We start from the raw sequence: 21891 nt of genomic DNA on the forward strand, positions 1-21891 counted from the left end.
CGCCAGTAGCCGACACTCTGTCGTTTGAACAACAGACAACTGACACACAGCTGATCTGCGGCGCAACCGCAGCCAGTGAGTCCAGAGAGTGCTGGGATCGACAGTGAAGATGTGAGATCGACCGGTAGATCGCGATCGACGGGTTCAGAGTCTGATCTATAGCGAGAGTTGATATGACAGTTATAAAGTTGAGAGAAGAGGGAGTTGACTCGTACAGGAGGTGTAACTGCTGATGGACTGAAGAAAACACAATGATCCACTGCAACAAGGTTTAACCAAACAGCCAGAGAACACAAAATGATTGTCCTATTTTAATTTATCTTCAGCGTGACTTTAAACAATATTTTGGTTTCAGGTAACATCAAACTTATTTTGAGAACTTTTTATTTCATTTTACCACAGCTATTTCTGTTAGATTTCGTGAGGTTTCATGTTTCTCAGTTCATCCGTGTTTATATTTTGTCTGATCTTTCTTGATCTTTTATCCACAGGTTCCTCTCTCAGTCACAAAGTCCAGCAGAGTCCAGCTAACATTTACAACAAACCAGCAGAAACAGCCAAAATCATCAATTAACAAGTCGCAACCCCCCATGATGTCAACCATTGGTTTGTGAAATACCTTCTTGAAACCACCATCTTTATTTTTCCCTTTTGAAACCAGAAGCAGCCATACAGGAGCAAGACTTAGAGCCTACACCTGCCATTGAATGAGAGTTGCTGTTAATCACATGGTTTCCAGGCCCCATTGCATACAGTGCTTTTTCATCTATTTGACTCTAAATGGGACCATCATGCTATAATGAGGAAGACTTGGAACCTGCGATTGAGACTGTAAACTCCTTAGGAAAATGGTCTATGCCAGTTTAACCACCATGAAAACACAGACAGATTTACATGTGGTGACACTCCCACCTTCAACTCTTCATGACGCTGTAACATACGAGGACTCAAACACTTTCTGACTGACATGGAAATTACCAGCATCAAACAAGACCTTCTCATATCATGTGTCCTTTTTCTGTGGACTACAGGTAATATACAATACAAATCTACCACTTAATATTAAAACTTTACATCAAATTACTCATGTTCTTATTATAGTTGATCTTATTTTTGTTTGTTGATAACGTGACGGTAATTACACACAGGTCTGTCTGATGGCAACGAGGTCACCCAAACACCCATACTGTGGAAAAACACGGTTGAAAATGCAACAATACACTGCAGCCACACCAAGGGTTCCACCTTTACCAGATGTACTGGTACAGGCAGCTCCCGGGAGAGACGCTGAACCAAATACTGTTTATGTCTTCAAACACAAACCGTGAATATGAAACTGGATTCAGTGAAGGGAAGTTCTCAGCCACCAAGCCTGATGAGTTCAGTGGGACATTGACAGTAAAGAATCTGGTGCCGGATGACAAAGGCTTGTATTTCTGTGCAGTCAGTGAACACAGTGACACACACTCACAGGGTAGATGAACAAAAACCCCAGTGCAATGCCAGCACACCTCCATCCTTCTCTCTCACATGCTTTAGGGGGACCTCAAGCATCATAAATACTCCCAGTTGCTTTTTGATTTCCTGCCAGACTTTTGAATACAGCTGCAGGATCAAACGTCACAAACTGCAGCGACACTCCCATCAACAACTCTTCAGATCTCTGCAACTAACCTGACAGTTACACAGACTTGATCCAACATGGTCGCCTCAGCTCTTTGACAATGTTTGGAAGAAAGGTGAATGACAATAAGAAGTTGTTGTTTCACAGAGTTCACCTGTTGCTTTGGTGATGACAGAGTTTTAGAGTCGTCTACTTTAGCATTTCCATTAACTGTTATACACAGGTTTTACCGGTGGAAGCGATGTCACATAAAACTCTACACTATGGAAAAGACAAAGGTTAAAAGTGGGACAAGACACAGCAGCCACAGCAAGGGGGTCAAACACTAGCAGATGTACTGGTTCCGACAGCTGCCAGGGGAGGGGATGAAGCAAATACAACCCCACATAAATAGGAAAATGGCTTCAGTGAGCAAAAACAGAGAAGAGTTGTGGTCCGACTGCATCTTTGACGGTGCAGAAGCTGCAGCCTGAGGACAGGGGGGTGGATTTTTGTGCTGTGAGTCAACACAGTGATCCAGGCGACTTAGGAAGCTCCACAAAATCACAAATCCCAAGGTCAGTGAATAGAAGACGACAGTGTCTTTGATAAACTACACAGAGGACTGAGTATTTGTAATTGCACCTGAAGATTTTGGTTCATTCATTATTACATTTAATAGAGGCATTGTCATTTTGTTATAAAAGAGGTAAGTATTCTTTCTGTTGGTGTATAACATTGTTAAACTCTTTGTCCCTATTTTAATTTCATTAACCTTTCAACACAATCCCTCCGAATTTTAGCAGGAAAGCAAGAGTGCTGGAAAAGCTCTTATTATGAAAGTTAATTCTTGACTATTAAAATAATGGTTTAACAAAATAAGAGTTTAGGGCCACTCAGTGGACCCTCAGTACAGCACAGCACAGCAGTCATACGAGGTGGTACAGGAAGAGGATGATGTGTGTACGGGTTACCAGGAAACAGAGGTGTGACTTAAGAAGAACAGCATATGCAGCCATGAAACACACCACAGATGATCGTTCCTAAAGTCAGCCATGAAAGACAACAAGATGATCACACTTTCTACATAACCTTTAATATCGTACTGGTCTCAGGTAATGAAATAATGTTCAGAGATAATCTCAAACTACTGCGTTCCTTAATGTTTAAACTCAAAGGGATGGAACAAAAACACAAAGGAAATACAAAATGATTGTCCTGTTCATTTTCTAGATTCTGCTTATAGGTAATATGAACACAATTGTTAAAGAAATCTTTATTCATGTCTTTATTTACTATGTAATCTTGCAGGTGCACTGCCAGTGACAATTTTAATCTGTTTTTCAAAGTGTTCATGCTCATATTGTAGTTAAATGCTTCATTTATCTTTTTTCCACAGGTTCCTCTCTCAGTCACAAAGTCCAGCAGAGTCCAGCTAACATTTACAAGAAACCAGCAGAAACAGCCAAAATCAGCTGTTCACACAGTATTGACAACTATGATCGAATCTTCTGGTACAAGCAGATAAATAACACACAGCTTCAGTTCCTAGGATACATGGTAGGTAACTCTGGAGTTTCAGAGCCTGGATCTGGTGTGAAAATAGACGGGAACGCGAATAAAGATAAGACGTGCACATTAACAATCGAAGGACTGAACCTGAACAGCAGTGCAGTGTATTTCTGTGCTGCTAGTTTACACAGTGAAACACATCATCTGCTGCTCAGTACAAAAACCTGCACATGAAGTTCTTTCATCAGCTGCCAGCCCCTTACACACGTACCCTCCTCTCATTAGGTGGCAGTATTTGTTCTTTCTATGACTCTGAACTGTGGCAGAGTTGATATGACAGTTATAAAGTTGAGAGAAGAGGAGTTGACTCATACAGGAGGTGTAACTGCTGATGGACTGAAGAAAACACAATGATCCACTGCAACAAGGTTTAACCAAACAGCCAGAGACCACAAAATGATTGTCCTATTTTATTTTATCTTCAGCGCGACTTTAAACAATATTTTGGTTTCAGGTAACATCAAACTTATTTTGAGAACTTTTTATTTTATTTTACCAAAGCTATTTCTGTTAGATTTCGTGAGGTTTCATGTTGCTCTCTGTTTTTAATTCATCAGTGTTTGTATTTTGTCTGATCTTTCTTGATCTTTTATCCACAGGTTCCTCTCTCAGTCACAAAGTCCAGCAGAGTCCAGCTAACATTTACAACAAACCAGCAGAAACAGCCAAAATCACCAATTAACAAGTCGCAACCTCCCATGATGTCAACCATTGGTTTGTGAACTACCTTCTTGAAACCACCATCTTTATTTTTTCCTTTTGAAATCAGGAGCAGCCATACAGGAGCAAGACTTAGTGCCTACACCTGCCATTGAATGAGAGTTGCTGTTAATCACATGGTTTCCAGGCCCCATTGCAAAAGTAATTTTTCATCTATTTGACTCTAAATGGGACCATCATGCTATAATGAGGAAGACTTGGAACCTGCGATTGAGACTGTAAACTCCTTAGGAAAATGGTCTATGCCAGTTTAACCACCATGAAAACACAGACAGATTTACATGTGGTGACACTCCCACCTTCAACTCTTCATGACGCTGTAACATACGAGGACTCAAACACTTTCTGACTGACATGGATATTACCAGCATCAAACAAGACCTTCTCATATCATGTGTCCTTTTCTGTGGACTACAGGTAATATACAATACAAATCTACCACTTAATATTAAAACTTTACATCAAATTAAGAATGTTCTTATTTACTTGATCTTTCTGTTTTTGTTTGTTGATAACGTGACGGTAATTACACACAGGTCTGTCTGATGGCAACGAGGTCACCCAAACACCCATACTGTGGAAAGACACGGGTGAAAATGCAACAATACACTGCAGCCACACCAAGGATTCCACCTTTACCTGATGTACTGGTACAGGCAGCTCCCGGAGAGACGCTGAACCAAATACTGTTTATGTCTTCAAACACAAACCGTGAATATGAAACTGGATTCAGTGAAGGGAAGTTCTCAGCCACCAAGCCTGATACGTACAGTGGGACATTGACAGTAAAGAATCTGGTGCCGGATGACAAAGGCTTGTATTTCTGTGCAGTCAGTGAACACAGTGACACACACGCACAGGGTAGATGAACAAAAACCCCAGTGCAATGCCAGCACTCCTCCATCCTTCTCTCTCACATGCTTTAGGGGAACTCAAGCATCATAAATACTCCCAGTTGCTTTTGATTTCCTGCCAGACTTTTGAATACAGCTGCAGGATCAAACGTCACAAACTGCAGCGACACTCCCATCAACAACTCTTCAGATCTCTGCAACTAACCTGACACTTACACACACTTGATCCAACATGGTCGCCTCAGCTCTTTGACAATGTTTGGAAGAAAGGTGAATGACAATAAGAAGTTGTTGTTTCACAGAGTTCACCTGTTGCTTTGGTGATGACAGAGTTTTAGAGTCGTCTACTTTAGCATTTCCATTAACTGTTATACACGGGTTTTACCGGTGAAGCGATGTCACATAAAACTCTACACTATGGAAAAGACAAAGGTTAAAAGTGCGACAAGACACAGCAGCCACACCAAGGGGGTCAAACACTAGCAGATGTACTGGTTCCGACAGCTGCCAGGGGAGGGGATGAAGCAAATACAACCCGCCACATAAATAGGAAAATGGCTTCAGTGAGCAAAAACAGAGAAGAGTTGTGGTCCGACTGCATCTATGACGGTGCAGAAGCTGCAGCCTGAGGACAGGGGGGTGGATTTTTGTGCTGTGAGTCAACACAGTGATCCAGGCGACTTAGGAAGCTCCACAAAATCCCAAATCTCAAGGTCAGTGAATAGAAGACGACAGTGTCTTTGATAAACTACACAGAGGACTGAATATTTGTAATTGCACATGAAGATTTTGGTTCATTCATTATTACATTTAATAGAGGCATTGTCATTTTGTTATAAAAGAGGTAAGTATTCTTTCTGTTGGTGTAAAACATTGTTAAACTCTTTGTCCCTATTTTAATTTCATTAACCTTTCAACACAATCCCTCCGAATTTTAGCAGGAAAGCAAGAGTGCTGGAAAAGCTCTTATTATGAAAGTTAATTCTTGACTATTAAAATAATGGTTTGACAAAATAAGAGTTTAGGGCCACTTAGTGGACCCCTCAGTACACAGCACAGCACAGCAGTCATACGAGGTGGTACAGGAAGAGGATGATGTGTGTACGGGTTACCAGGAAACAGAGGTGTGACTTAAGAAGAACAGCATATGCAGCCATGAAACACACCACAGATGATCGTTCCTAAAGTCAGCCATGAAAGACAACAAGATGATCACACTCTTCTACATAACCTTTAATATCGTACTGGTCTCAGGTAATGAAATAATGTTCAGAGATAATCTCAAACTACTGCGTTCCTTAATGTTTAAACTCAAAGGGATGGAACAAAAACACAAAGGAAATACAAAATGATTGTCCTGTTCATTTTCTAGATTCTGCTTATAGGTAATATAAACACAATTGTTAAAGAAATCTTTATTCATGTCTTTATTTACTATGTAATCTTGCAGGTGCACTGCCAGTGACAATTTTAATCTGTTTTCAAAGTGTTCATGCTCATATTGTAGTTAAATGCTTCATTTATCTTTTTCCACAGGTTCCTCTCTCAGTCACAAAGTCCAGCAGAGTCCAGCTAACATTTACAAGCAACCAGCAGAAACAGCCAAAATCAGCTGTTCACACAGTATTGACAACTACAATGTAATCCTCTGGTACAAGCAGATAAATAACACACAGCTTCAGCTCCTGGGATACATGTTAGGTAACTCTGGAGTTTCAGAGCCTGGATCTGGTGTGAAAATAGACGGAACGCGAATAAAGATCAGACGTGCACATTAACAATTGAAGGACTGAACCTGAGCAGCAGTGCAGTGTATTTCTGTGCTGCTAGTTTACACAGTGAAACACATCATCTGCTCCTCAGTACAAAAACCTGCACATGAGGTTCTTTCATCAGCTGCCAGCCCCTACACACGTACCCTCCTCTCATTAGGGGCAGTATTTGTACTTTCTGTTACTCTGAACTATAGCGAGAGTTGATATGACAGTTATAAAGTTGAGAGAAGAGGGAGTTGACTGATGCAGGAGGTGTAACTGCTGATGGACTGAAGAAAACACAATGATCCACTGCAACAAGGTTTATCCAAACAGCCAGAGAACACAAAATGATTGTCCTATTTTATTTCATCTTCAGCGCGACTTTAAACAATATTTTGGTTTCAGGTAACGTCAAAATTATTTTGTGAACTTTTTCATATAGTTTCCTGAATTTCTTTTTCAAGATTTTGTTGTGTACATTAAGTCTCTCAAAATAATTGAGAGAAATTTGTATTGTATTTTACCACAGCTATTTCTGTTAGATTTTGTGAGGTTTCATGTTTCTCAGTTTTTTAATTCATCAGTGTTTGTATTTTGTCTGATCTTTCTCGATCTTTTTTCCACAGGTTCCTCTCTCAGTCACAAAGTCCAGCAGAGTCCAGCTAACATTTACAAGCAACCAGCAGAAACAGCCAAAATCAGCTGTTCACACAGTATTGACAGCTACAATCAAATCCTCTGGTACAAGCAGATAAATAACACACAGCTTCAGCTCCTAGGATACATGTTTGGAAACAAGGAAAACCCAGAGACTGGATCTGGTGTGAAAATGGACGGGAGCGCGTATAAAGATAAGACGAGCACATTAACAATCGAAGGACTGAACCTGAGCAGCAGTGCAGTGTATTTCTGTGCTGCTAGTTTACACAGTGAAACACATCATCTGCTCCTCAGGACAAAACCTGCACATGAGGTTCCTTCATCAGCTGCCAGCCCTTACACACGTACCCTCCTCTCTTTAGAGGGCAGTATTTGTTCTTTCTATTACTCTGAACTGTGGCGAGAGTTGATATGACAGTTATAAAGTTGAGAGAAGAGGGAGTTGACTGATACAGGAGGTGTAACTGCTGATGGACTGAAGAAAACACAATGATCCACTGCAACAAGGTTTAACCAAACAGCCAGAGAACACAAAATGATTGTCCTATTTTATTTTATCTTCAGCGTGACTTTAAACAATATTTTGGTTTCAGGTAACGTCCAAATTATTTTGAGAACTTTTTATTCTATTTTACCACAGCTATTTCTGTTAGATTTTGTGAGGTTTTGTTTCTCAGTTTTTAATTCATCCGTGTTCATATTTTGTCTGATTCTTTCTTGATCTTTATCCACAGGTTCCTCTCTCAGTCACAAAGTCCAGCAGAGTCCAGCTAACATTTACAAGAAACCAGCAGAAACAGCCAAAATCACCAATTAACAAGTCGCAACCTCCCATGATGTCAACCATTGGTTTGTGAACTACCTTCTTGAAACCACCATCTTTATTTTTTCCTTTTGAAATCAGGAGCAGCCATACAGGAGCAAGACTTAGTGCCTACACCTGCCATTGAATGAGAGTTGCTGTTAATCACATGGTTTCCAGGCCCCATTGCAAAAAGTAATTTTTCATCTGTTTGACTCTAAATGGGACCATCATGCTATAATGAGGAAGACTTGGAACCTGCGATTGAGACTGTAAACTCCTTAGGAAAATGGTCTATGCCAGTTTAACCACCATGAAAACACAGACAGATTTACATGTGGTGACACTCCCACCTTCAACTCTTCATGACGCTGTAACATACGAGGACTCAAACACTTTCTGACTGACATGGAAATTACCAGCATCAAACAAGACCTTCTCATATCATGTGTCCTTTTTCTGTGGACTACAGGTAATATACAATACAAATCTACCACTTAATATTAAAACTTTACATCAAATTACTCATGTTCTTATTATAGTTGATCTTTCTTTTTTTGTTTGTTGATAACGTGACGGTAATTACACACAGGTCTGTCTGATGGCAACGAGGTCACCCAAACACCCATACTGTGGAAAGACACGGGTGAAAATGCAACAATACACTGCAGCCACACCAAGGGTGTCGCCTTTTACCAGATGTACTGGTACAGGCAGCTCCCGGGAGAGACGCTGAACCAAATACTGTTTATGTCTTCAAACACAAACCGTGAATATGAAACTGGATTCAGTGAAGGGAAGTTCTCATCCACCAAGCCTGATGCGTTCAGTGGGACATTGACAGTAAAGAATCTGGTGCCGGATGACAAAGGCTTGTATTTCTGTGCAGTCAGTAAACACAGTGACACACACTCACAGGGTAGATGAACAAAAACCCCAGTGCAATGCCAGCACTCCTCCATCCTTCTCTCTCACATGCTTTAGGGGGACCTCAAGCATCATAAATACTCCCAGTTGCTTTTTGATTTCCTGCCAGACTTTTGAATACAGCTGCAGGATCAAACGTCACAAACTGCAGCGACACTCCCATCAACAACTCTTCAGATCTCTGCAACTAACCTGACAGTTACACACACTTGATCCAACATGGTCGCCTCAGCTCTTTGACAATGTTTGGAAGAAAGGTGACTTACAATAAGAAGTTGTTGTTTCACAGAGTTCACCTGTTGCTTTGGTGATGACAGAGTTTTAGAGTCGTCTACTTTAGCATTTCCATTAACTGTTATACACAGGTTTTACCGGTGAAGGCGATGTCACATAAAACTCTACACTATGGAAAAGACAAAGGTAAAAAGTGTGACAAGACACTGCAGCCACACCAAGGGGTCAAACACTAGCAGATGTACTGGTTCGACAGCTGCCAGGGAGGGGATGAAGCAAATACAACCACCCACATAAATAGGAAAATGGCTTCAGTGAGCAAAAACAGAGAAGAGTTGTGGTCCGACTGCATCTTTGACGGTGCAGAAGCTGCAGCCTGAGGACAGGTGGGTGGATTTTTGTGCTGTGAGTCAACACAGTGATCCAGGCGACTTAGGAAGCTCCACAAAATCACAAATCCCAAGGTCAGTGAATAGAAGATGACAGTGTCTTTGATAAACTACACAGAGGACTGAGTATTTGTAATTGCACCTGAAGATTTTGGTTCATTCATTATTACATTTAATAGAGGCATTGTCATTTTGTTATAAAAGAGGTAAGTATTCTTTCTGTTGGTGTAAAACATTGTTAAACTCTTTGTCCCTATTTTAATTTCATTAACCTTTCAACACAATCCCTCCGAATTTTAGCAGGAAAGCAAGAGTGCTGGAAAAGCTCTTATTATGAAAGTTAATTCTTGACTATTAAAACAATGGTTTGACAAAATAAGAGTTTAGGGCCACTCAGTGGACCCCTCAGTACACAGCACAGCACAGCAGTCATACGAGGTGGTACAGGAAGAGGATGATGTGTGTACGGTTTACCAGGAAACAGAGGTGTGACTTAAGAAGAACAGCATATGCAGCCATGAAACACACCACAGATGATCGTTCCTAAAGTCAGCCATGAAAGACAACAAGATGATCACACTCTTCTACATAACCTTTAATATTGTACTGGTCTCAGGTAATGAAATAACGTTCAGAGATAATCTCAAACTACTGCGTTCCTTAATGTTTAAACTCAAAGGGATGGAACAAAAACACAAAGGAAATACAAAATGATTGTCCTGTTCATTTTCTAGATTCTGCTTATAGGTAATATGAACACAATTGTTAAAGAAATCTTTATTCATGTCTTTATTTACTATGTAATCTTGCAGGTGCACTGCCAGTGACAATTTGAATCTGTTTTTCAAAGTGTTCATGCTCATATTGTAGTTAAATGCTTCATTTATCTTTTTCCACAGGTTCCTCTCTCAGTCACAAAGTCCAGCAGAGTCCAGCTAACATTTACAAGAAACCAGCAGAAACAGCCAAAATCAGCTGTTCACACAGTATTGACAACTATGATCGAATCTTCTGGTACAAGCAGATAAATAACACACAGCTTCAGTTCCTAGGATACATGGTAGGTAACTCTGGAGTTTCAGAGCCTGGATCTGGTGTGAAAATGGACGGAACGCGGATAAAGATAAGACGAGCACATTAACAATCGAAGGACTGAACCTGAACAGCAGTGCAGTGTATTTCTGTGCTGCTAGTTTACACAGTGAAACACATCATCTGCTGCTCAGTACAAAAACCTGCACATGAAGTTCTTTCATCAGCTGCCAGCCCCTTACACACGTACCCTCCTCTCATTAGGTGGCAGTATTTGTTCTTTCTATTACTCTGAACTGTGGCGAGAGTTGATATGACAGTTATAAAGTTGAGAGAAGAGGGAGTTGACTCATACAGGAGGTGTAACTGCTGATGGACTGAAGAAAACACAATGATCCACTGCAACAAGGTTTAACCAAACAGCCAGAGACCACAAAATGATTGTCCTATTTTATTTTATCTTCAGCGGACTTTAAACAATATTTTGGTTTCAGGTAACATCAAACTTATTTTGAGAACTTTTTATTTTATTTTACCAAAGCTATTTCTGTTAGATTTCGTGAGGTTTCATGTTTCTCAGTTTTTAATTCATCAGTGTTTGTATTTTGTCTGATTCTTTCTTGATCTTTTATCCACAGGTTCCTCTCTCAGTCACAAAGTCCAGCAGAGTCCAGCTAACATTTACAACAAACCAGCAGAAACAGCCAAAATCACCAATTAACAAGTCGCAACCTCCCATGATGTCAACAATTGGTTTGTGAAATACCTTCTTGAAACCACCATCTTTATTTTTCCCTTTTGAAACCAGGAGCAGCCATACAGGAGCAAGACTTAGAGCCTACACCTGCCATTGAATGAGAGTTGCTGTTAATCACATGGTTTCCAGGCCCCATTGCAAAAGTAATTTTTCATCTGTTTGACTCTAAATGGGACCATCATGCTATAATGAGGAAGACTTGGAACCTGCGATTGAGACTGTAAACTCCTTAGGAAAATGGTCTATGCCAGTTTAACCACCATGAAAACACAGACAGATTTACATGTGGTGACACTCCCACCTTCAACTCTTCATGACGCTGTAACATACGAGGACTCAAACACTTTCTGACTGACATGGAAATTACCAGCATCAAACAAGACCTTCTCATATCATGTGTCCTTTTTCTGTGGACTACAGGTAATATACAATACAAATCTACCACTTAATATTAAAACTTTACATCAAATTAAGAATGTTCTTATTATAGTTGATCTTTCTTTTTTGTTTGTTGATAACGTGACGGTAATTACACACAGGTCTGTCTGATGGCAACGAGGTCACCCAAACACCCATACTGTGGAAAGACACGGGTGAAAATGCAACAATACACTGCAGCCACACCAAGGGTGTCTCCTTTTCCAGATGTACTGGTACAGGCAGCTCCCGGAGAGACGCTGAAGCAAATACTGTTTATGTCTTCAAACACAAACCGTGAATATGAAACTGGATTCAGTGAAGGGAAGTTCTCAGCCACCAAGCCTGATGCGTTCAGTGGGACATTGACAGTAAAGAATCTGGTGCAGGATGACAAAGGCTTGTATTTCTGTGCAGTCAGTGAACACAGTGACACACACTCACAGGGTAGATGAACAAAAACCCCAGTGCAATGCCAGCACTCCTCCATCCTTCTCTCTCACATGCTTTAGGGGGACCTCAAGCATCATAAATACTCCCAGTTGCTTTTTGATTTCCTGCCAGACTTTGAATACAGCTGCAGGATCAAACGTCACAAACTGCAGCGACACTCCCATCAACAACTCTTCAGATCTCTGCAACTAACCTGACACTTACACACACTTGATCCAACATGGTCGCCTCAGCTCTTTGACAATGTTTGGAAGAAAGGTGAATGACAATAAGGAGTTGTTGTTTCACAGAGTTCACCTGTTGCTTTGGTGATGACAGAGTTTTAGAGTCGTCTACTTTAACATTTCCATTAACTGTTATACACGGGTTTTACCGGTGGAAGCGATGTCACATAAAACTCTACACTATGGAAAAGACAAAGGTTAAAAGTGGGACAAGACACTGCAGCCACAGCAAGGGGTCAAACACTAGCAGATGTACTGGTTCATTCATTATTACATTTAATAGAGGCATTGTCATTTTGTTATAAAAGAGGTAAATATTCTTTCTGTTGGTGTAAAACATTGTTAAACTCTTTGTCCCTATTTTAATTCCATTAACCTTTCAACACAATCCCCTCCGACTTTTAGCAGGAAAGCAAGAGTGCTGGAAAAGCTCTTATTATGAAAGTTAATTCTTGACTATTAAAACAATGGTTTGACAAAATAAGAGTTTAGGGCCACTCAGTGGACCCTCAGTACACAGCACAGCAGAGCAGTCATACGAGGTGGTACAGGAAGAGGATGATGTGTGTACGGGTTACCAGGAAACAGAGGTGTGACTTAAGAAGAACAGCATATGCAGCCATGAAAACACACCACAGATGATCGTTCCTAAAGTCAGCCATGAAAGACAACAAGATGATCACACTCTTCTACATAACCTTTAATATCGTACTGGTCTCAGGTAATGAAATAATGTTTAGAGATAATCTCAAACTACTGCGTTCCTTAATGTTTAAACTCAAAGGGATGGAACAAAAACACAAAGGAAATACAAAATGATTGTCCTGTTCATTTACCAGATTCTGCTTATAGGTAATATAAACACAATTGTTAAAGAAATCTTTATTCATGTCTTTACTTACTATGTAATCTTGCAGGTGCACTGCCAGTGACAATTTGAATCTGTTTTCAAAGTGTTCATGCTCATATTGTAGTTAAAAGCTTCATTTATCTTTTTCCACAGGTTCCTCTCTCAGTCACAAAGTCCAGCAGAGTCCAGCTAACATTTACAAGCAACCAGCAGAAACAGCCAAAATCAGCTGTTCACACAGTATTGACAGCTACAATCCAATCCTCTGGTACAAGCAGATAAATAACACACAGCTTCAGCTCCTAGGATACATGTTTGGAAACAAGGAATACCCAGAGACTGGATCTGGTGTGAAAATGGACGGGAGCGCGAATAAAGATCAGACGTGCACATTAAAATCGAAGGACTGAACCTGAGCAGCAGTGCAGTGTATTTCTGTGCTGCTAGTTTACACAGTGAAACACATCATCTGCTCCTCAGTACAAAAACCTGCATATGAGGTTCTTTCATCAGCTGCCAGCCCTTACACACGCACCCTCCTCTCATTAGGTGGCAGTATTTGTACTTTCTGTTACTCTGAACTGTAGCGAGTTGATATGACAGTTATAAAGTTGGGAGAAGAGGAGTTGACTCATACAGGAGGTGTAACTGCTGATGGACTGAAGAAAACACAATGATCCACTGCAACAAGGTTTAACCAAACAGCCAGAGAACACAAAATGATTGTCCTATTTTATTTTATCTTCAGGCGACTTTAAACAATATTTTGGTTTCAGGTAACGTCAAAATTATTTACTGAACTAATTTTTATTGTTTCCTGAATTTATTTTCAAGATTTGTTTGTGTACATTAAGTCTCTCAAAATTATTTTGAGAACTTTTTATTTTATTTTACCAAAGCTATTTCAATTTGATTTTGTGAGGTTTTATGTTTCTCTGTTCATCCGTGTTTATATTTTGTCTGATCTTTCTTGATCTTTTATCCACAGGTTCCTCTCTCAGTCACAAAGTCCAGCAGAGTCCAGCTAACATTTACAAGAAACCAGCAGAAACAGCCAAAATCACCAATTAACAAGTCGCAACCTCCCATGATGTCAACCATTGGTTTGTGAACTACCTTCTTGAAACCACCATCTTATTTTTCCCTTTTGAAACCAGAAGCAGCCACACAGGAGCAAGACTTAGAGCCTACACCTGCCATTGAATGAGAGTTGCTGTTAATCACATGGTTTCCAGGCCCCATTGCAAAAAGTAATTTTTCATCTATTTGACTCTAAATGGGACCATCATGCTATAATGAGGAAGACTTGGAACCTGCGATTGAGACTTTAAACTCCTTAGGAAAATGGTCTATGCCAGTTTAACCACCATGAAAACACAGACAGATTTACATGTGGTGACACTCCCACCTTCAACTCTTCATGACGCTGTAACATACGAGGACTCAAACACTTTCTGACTGACATGGATATTACCAGCATCAAACAAGACCTTCTCATATCATGTGTCCTTTTTCTGTGGACTACAGGTAATATACAATACAAATCGACCACTTAACATTAAAACTTTACATCAAATTACTCATGTTCTGATTATAGTTGATCTTTCTTTTTTTGTTTGTTGATAACGTGACGGTAATTACACACAGGTCTGTCTGATGGCAACGAGGTCACCCAAACACCCATACTGTGGAAAGACACGGGTGAAAATGCAACAATACACTGCAGCCACACCAAGGATTCCACCTTTTTCCAGATGTACTGGTACAGGCAGCTCCCGGGAGAGACGCTGAACCAAATACTGTTTATGTCTTCAAACAAAAAACGTGAATATGAAACTGGATTCAGTGAAGGGAAGTTCTCAGCCACCAAGCCTGATGCGTTCAGTGGGACATTGACAGTAAAGAATCTGGTGCCGGATGACAAAGGCTTGTATTTCTGTGCAGTCAGTAAACACAGTGACACACACGCACAGGGTAGATGAACAAAACCCCAGTGCAATGCCAGCACACCTCCATCCTTCTCTCTCACATGCTTTAGGGGACCTCAAGCATCATAAATACTCCCAGTTGCTTTTTCATTTCCTGCCAGACTTTTGAATACAGCTGCAGGATCAAACGTCACAAACTGCAGCGACACTCCCATCAACAACTCTTCAGATCTCTGCAACTAACCTGACAGTTACACACACTTGATCCAACATGGTCGCCTCAGCTCCTTCCTCAGTTTGGAAGAAAGGTGACTTACAATAAGAAGTTGTTGTTTCACAGAGTTCACCTGTTGCTTTGGTGATGACAGAGTTTTAGAGTCGTCTACTTTAGCATTTCCATTAACTGTTATACACAGGTTTTACCGGTGGAAGCGATGTCACATAAAACTCTACACTATGGAAAAGACAAAGGTTAAAAGTGGACAAGACACTACTGCCACACCAAGGGGTCAAACACTAGCAGATGTACTGGTTCCGACAGCTGCCAGGGAGGGATGAAGCAAATACAACCCGCCACATAAATAGGAAAATGGCTTCAGTGAGCAAAAACAGAGAAGAGTTGTGGTCCGACTGCATCTTTGACGGTGCAGAAGCTGCAGCCTGAGGACAGGGGGGTGGATTTTTGTGCTGTGAGTCAACACAGTGATCCAGGCGACTTAGGAAGCTCCACAAAATCCCAAATCTCAAGGTCAGTGAATAGAAGATGACAGTGTCTTTGATAAACTACACAGAGGACTGAGTATTTGTAATTGCACCTGAAGATTTTGGTTCATTGAATATTACATTTAATATAGGCATTGTCATTTTGTTATAAAAGAGGTAAATATTCTTTCTATTGGTGTATAACATTGTTAAACTCTTTGTCCCTATTTTAATTTCATTAACGTTTCAAAACAATCCCATCTGAATTTTAGCAGGAAAGCAAGCGTGCTGGAAAAGCTCTTATTATGAAAGTTAATTCTTGACTATTAAAACAATGGTTTGACAAAATAAGAGTTTAGGGCCACTCAGTGGACCCTCAGTACACAGCACAGCACAGCAGTCATACGAGGTGGTACAGGAAGAGGATGATGTGTGTACGGTTTACCAGGAAACAGAGGTGTGACTTAAGAAGAACAGCATATGCAGCCATGAAAACACACCACAGATGATTGTTCCTAAAGTCAGCCATGAAAGACAACAAGATGATCACACTCTTCTACATAACCTTTAATATCGTACTGGTCTCAGGTAATGAAATAACGTTCAGAGATAATCTCAAACTACTGCGTTCCTTAATGTTTAAACTCAAAGGGATGGAACAAAAACACTAGGGAAATACAAAATGATTGTCCTGTTCATTTACTAGATTCTGCTTATAGGTAATATAAACACAATTGTTAAAGAAATCTTTATTCATGTCTTTATTTACTATGTAATCTTGCAGGTGCACTGCCAGTGACAATTTGAATCTGTTTTTCAAAGTGTTCATGCTCATATTGTAGTTAAAAGCTTCATTTATCTTTTTTCCACAGGTTCCTCTCTCAGTCACAAAGTCCAGCAGAGTCCAGCTAACATTTACAAGAAACCAGCAGAAACAGCCAAAATCAGCTGTTCACACAGTATTGACAACTATGATCGAATCTTCTGGTACAAGCAGATACATAACACACAGCTTCAGCTCCTAGGATACATGGTAGTTAACATGGAAAACCCAGAGCCTGGATCTGGTGTGAAAATGGACGGGAGCGCGAATAAAGATCAGACAAGCACATTAACAATTGAAGGACTGAACCTGAACAGCAGTGCAGTGTATTTCTGTGCTGCTAGTTTACACAGTGAAACACATCATCTGCTCCTCAGTACAAAAACCTGCACATGAGGTTCTTTCATCAGCTGCCAGCCCCTTACACACGTACCCAAATCACCAATTAACAAGTCGCAACCCACCATGATGTCAACCATTGGTTTGTGAAATACCTTCTTGAAACCACCATCTTTATTTTCCCTTTTGAAACCAGGAGCAGCCACACAGGAGCAAGACTTAGAGCCTACACCTGCCATTGAATGAGAGTTGCTGTTAATCACATGGTTTCAGGCCCCATTGCAAAAGTAATTTTTCATCTATTTGACTCTAAATGGGACCATCATGCTATAATGAGGAAGACTTGGAACCTGCGATTGAGACTTTAAACTCCTTAGGAAAATGGTCTATACCAGTTTAACCACCATGAAAACACAGACAGATTTACATGTGGTGACACTCCCACCTTCAACTCTTCATGACGCTGTAACATACGAGGACTCAAACACTTTCTGACTGACATGGATATTACCAGCATCAAATAAGACCTTCTCATATCATGTGTCCTTTTTCTGTGGACTACAGGTAATATACAATATAAATCTACCACTTAATATTAAAACTTTACATCAAATTACTCATGTTCTGATTATAGTTGATCTTTCTTTTTTTGTTTGTTGATAACGTGACGGTAATTACACACAGGTCTGTCTGATGGCAACGAGGTCACCCAAACACCCATACTGTGGAAAGACACGGGTGAAAATGCAACAATACACTGCAGCCACACCAAGGATTCCACCTTTTTCCAGATGTACTGGTACAGGCAGCTCCCGGGAGAGACGCTGAAGCAAATACTGTTTATGTCTTCAAACACAAACCGTGAATATGAAACTGGATTCAGTGAAGGGAAGTTCTCATCCACCAAGCCTGATGCGTTCAGTGGGACATTGACAGTAAAGAATCTGGTGCCGGATGACAAAGGCTTGTATTTCTGTGCAGTCAGTAAACACAGTGACACACACTCACAGGGTAGATGAACAAAACCCCAGTGCAATGCCAGCACACCTCCATCGTTCTCTCTCACATGCTTTAGGGGACCTCAAGCATCATAAATACTCCCAGTTGCTTTTGATTTCCTGCCAGACTTTTGAATACAGCTGCAGGATCAAACGTCACAAACTGCAGCGACACTCCCATCAACAACTCTTCAGATCTCTGCAACTAACCTGACAGTTACACACACTTGATCCAACATGGTCGCCTCAGCTCTTTGACAATGTTTGGAAGAAAGGTGACTTACAATAAGAAGTTGTTGTTTCACAGAGTTCACCTGTTGCTTTGGTGATGACAGAGTTTTAGAGTCGTCTACTTTAGCATTTCCATTAACTGTTATACACGGGTTTTACCGGTGGAAGCGATGTCACATAAAACTCTACACTATGGAAAAGACAAAGGTTAAAAGTGTGACAAGACACTGCAGCCACAGCAAGGGGGTCAAACACTAGCAGATGTACCGGTTCATTCATTATTACATTTAATAGAGGCATTGTCATTTTGTTATAAAAGAGGTAAATATTCTTTCTGTTGGTGTATAACATTGTTAAACTCTTTGTCCCTATTTTAATTCCATTAACCTTTCAAAACAATCCCATCTGAATTTTAGCAGGAAAGCAAGCGTGCTGGAAAAGCTCTTATTATGAAAGTTAATTCTTGACTATTAAAACAATGGTTTGACAAAATAAGAGTTTAGGGCCACTCAGTGGACCCTCAGTACACAGCACAGCACAGCAGTCATACGAGGTGGTACAGGAAGAGGATGATGTGTGTACGGGTTACCAGGAAACAGAGGTGTGACTTAAGAAGAACAGCATATGCAGCCATGAAAACACACCACAGATGATCGTTCCTAAAGTCAGCCATGAAAGACAACAAGATGATCACACTCTTCTACATAACCTTTAATATCGTACTGGTCTCAGGTAATGAAATTAACTGTTATACACGGGTTTTACCGGTTAAAGCGATGTCACATAAAACTCTACACTATGGAAAAGACAAAGGTTAAAAGTGGGACAAGACACAGCAGCCACACCAAGGGGGTCAAACACTAGCAGATGTACCAGTTCATTCATTATTACATTTCGATCCAACATGGTCGCCTCAGCTCTTTGACAATGTTTGGAAGAAAGGTGAATGACAATAAGAAGTTGTTGTTTCACAGAGTTCACCTGTGGCTTTGGTGATGACAGAGTTTTAGATTCGTCTACTTTAACATTTCCATTAACTGTTATACACGGGTTTTACCGGTGGAAGCGATGTCACATAAAACTCTACACTATGGAAAAGACAATGGTAAAAGTGCGACAAGACACAGCAGCCACAGCAAGGGTCAAACACTAGCAGATGTACTGGTTCCGACAGCTGCCAGGGGGATGAAGCAAATACAACCACCCACATAAATAGGAAAATGGCTTCAGTGAGCAAAAACAGAGAAGAGTTGAGGTCCGACTGCATCTTTGACGGTGCAGAAGCTGCAGCCTGAGGACAGGGAGTGGATTTTGTGCTGTGAGTCAACACAGTGATCCAGGCGACTTAGGAAGCTCCACAAAATCACAAATCCCAAGGTCAGTGAATAGAAGATGACAGTGTCTTTGATAAACTACACAGAGGACTGAGTATTTGTAATTGCACCTGAAGATTTTGGTTCATTGATTATTACATTTAATAGAGGCATTGTCATTTTGTTATAAAATAAGTAAATATTCTTTCTGTTGGTGTAAAACATTGTTAAACTCCATCTTTGTTCCCTTTTAAATTCCATTAACCTTTCAACACAATCCCCTCCTAATTTTAGCAGGAAAGCAAGAGTGCTGGAAAAGCTCTTATTATGAAAGTTAATTCTTGACTATTAAAACAATGGTTTGACAAAATAAGAGTTTAGGGCCACTCAGTGGACCCCTCAGTACACAGCACAGCACAGCAGTCATACGAGGTGGTACAGGAAGAGGATGATGTGTGTACGGGTTACCAGGAAACAGAGGTGTGACTTAAGAAGAACAGCATATGCAGCCATGAAAACACACCACAGATGATCGTTCCTAAAGTCAGCCATGAAAGACAACAAGATGATCACACTCTTCTACATAACCTTTAATATCGTACTGGTCTCAGGTAATGAAATAACGTTCAGAGATAATCTCAAACTACTGCGTTCCTTAATGTTTAAACTCAAAAGGGATGGAACAAAAACACTAGGGAAATACAAAATGATTGTCCTGTTCATTTACTAGATTCTGCTTATAGGTAATATAAACACAATTGTTAAAGAAATCTTTATTCATGTCTTTATTTACTATGTAATCTTGCAGGTGCACTGCCAGTGACAATTTTAATCTGTTTTTCAAAGTGTTCATGCTCATATTGTAGTTAAAAGCTTCATTTATCTTTTTTCCACAGGTTCCTCTCTCAGTCACAAAGTCCAGCAGAGTCCAGCTAACATTTACAAGCAACCAGCAGAAACAGCCAAAATCAGCTGTTCACACAGTATTGACAACTACAATGCAATCCTCTGGTACAAGCAGATAAATAACACACAGCTTCAGCTCCTAGGATACATGGTAGCAAACATGGAAAACCCAGAGCCTGGATCTGGTGTGAAAATGGACGGGAGCGCGAATAAAGATCAGACGTGCACATTAACAATTGAAGGACTGAACCTGAACAGCAGTGCAGTGTATTTCTGTGCTGCTAGTTTACACAGTGAAACACATCATCTGCTCCTCAGTACAAAAACCTGCACATGAGGTTCTTTCATCAGCTGCCAGCCCCTTACACACGTACCCTCCTCTCATTAGGTGGCAGTATTTGTACTTTCTGTTACTCTGAACTGTAGCGAGAGTTGATATGACAGTTATAAAGTTGAGAGAAGAGGGAGTTGACTCATACAGGAGGTGTAACTGCTGATGGACTGAAGAAAACACAATGATCCACTGCAACAAGGTTTAACCAAACAGCCAGAGAACACAAAATGATTGTCCTATATTATTTTATCTTCAGCGTGACTTTAAACAATATTTTGGTTTCAGGTAACGTCCAAATTATTGAGTGAACTAATTTTTATAGTTTCCTGAATTTATTTTTCAAGATTTGTTTGTGTACATTAAGTCTCTCAAAATTATTTTGAGAACTTTTTATTCTATTTTACCAAAGTTAGTTCAATTAGATTTTGTGAGGTTTTATGTTTCTCTGTTCATCAGTGTTTGTATTTTGTCTGATTCTTTCTTGATCTTTTTTCCACAGGTTCCTCTCTCAGTCACAAAGTCCAGCAGAGTCCAGCTAACATTTACAAGAAACCAGCAGAAACAGCCAAAATCAGCTGTTCACACAGTATTGACAACTATGATCAAATCCTCTGGTACAAGCAGATAAATAACACACAGCTTCAGCTCCTGGGATACATGTTTGGAAACAAGGAATACCCAGAGACTGGATCTGGTGTGAAAATGGAAGGGAACGCGAATAAAGATCAGACGAGCACATTAACAATTGAAGGACTGAACCTGAACAGCAGTGCAGTGTATTTCTGTGCTGCTAGTTTACACAGTGAAACACATCATCTGCTCCTCATTACAAAAACCTGCACATGAGGTTCTTTCATCAGCTGCCAGCCCCTTACACACGTACCCTCCTCTCATTAGGTGGCAGTATTTGTAGTTTCTGTTCCTCTGAACTGTAGCGAGAGTTGATATGACAGTTATAAAGTTGAGAGAAGAGGGAGTTGACTGATACAGGAGGTGTAACTGCTGATGGACTGAAGAAAACACAATGATCCACTGCAACAAGGTTTAACCAAACAGCCAGAGAACA

The 21891-nt window shown here is 40.4% G+C and overlaps 1 protein-coding gene and 1 long non-coding RNA gene across 2 annotated transcripts in view; both read left to right on the plus strand.

The window, feature by feature from the left end:
- The window catches only part of LOC124852592 (B-cell receptor CD22-like), a 483032-nt gene that overhangs the window by 94021 nt on the left and 367120 nt on the right, over nucleotides 1-21891 (plus strand). The window lies entirely within an intron of this gene.
- Nucleotides 2023-3126, plus strand: LOC124852734. The gene is made up of 2 exons (XR_007033161.1): nucleotides 2023-2181; nucleotides 3003-3126. It is a non-coding gene; the product is annotated as an uncharacterized LOC124852734 (long non-coding RNA).

This window comes from Hippoglossus stenolepis, chromosome 2 (assembly GCF_022539355.2).
Source record: "Hippoglossus stenolepis isolate QCI-W04-F060 chromosome 2, HSTE1.2, whole genome shotgun sequence".
Taxonomy (NCBI): Eukaryota; Metazoa; Chordata; class Actinopteri; order Pleuronectiformes; family Pleuronectidae; genus Hippoglossus; species Hippoglossus stenolepis.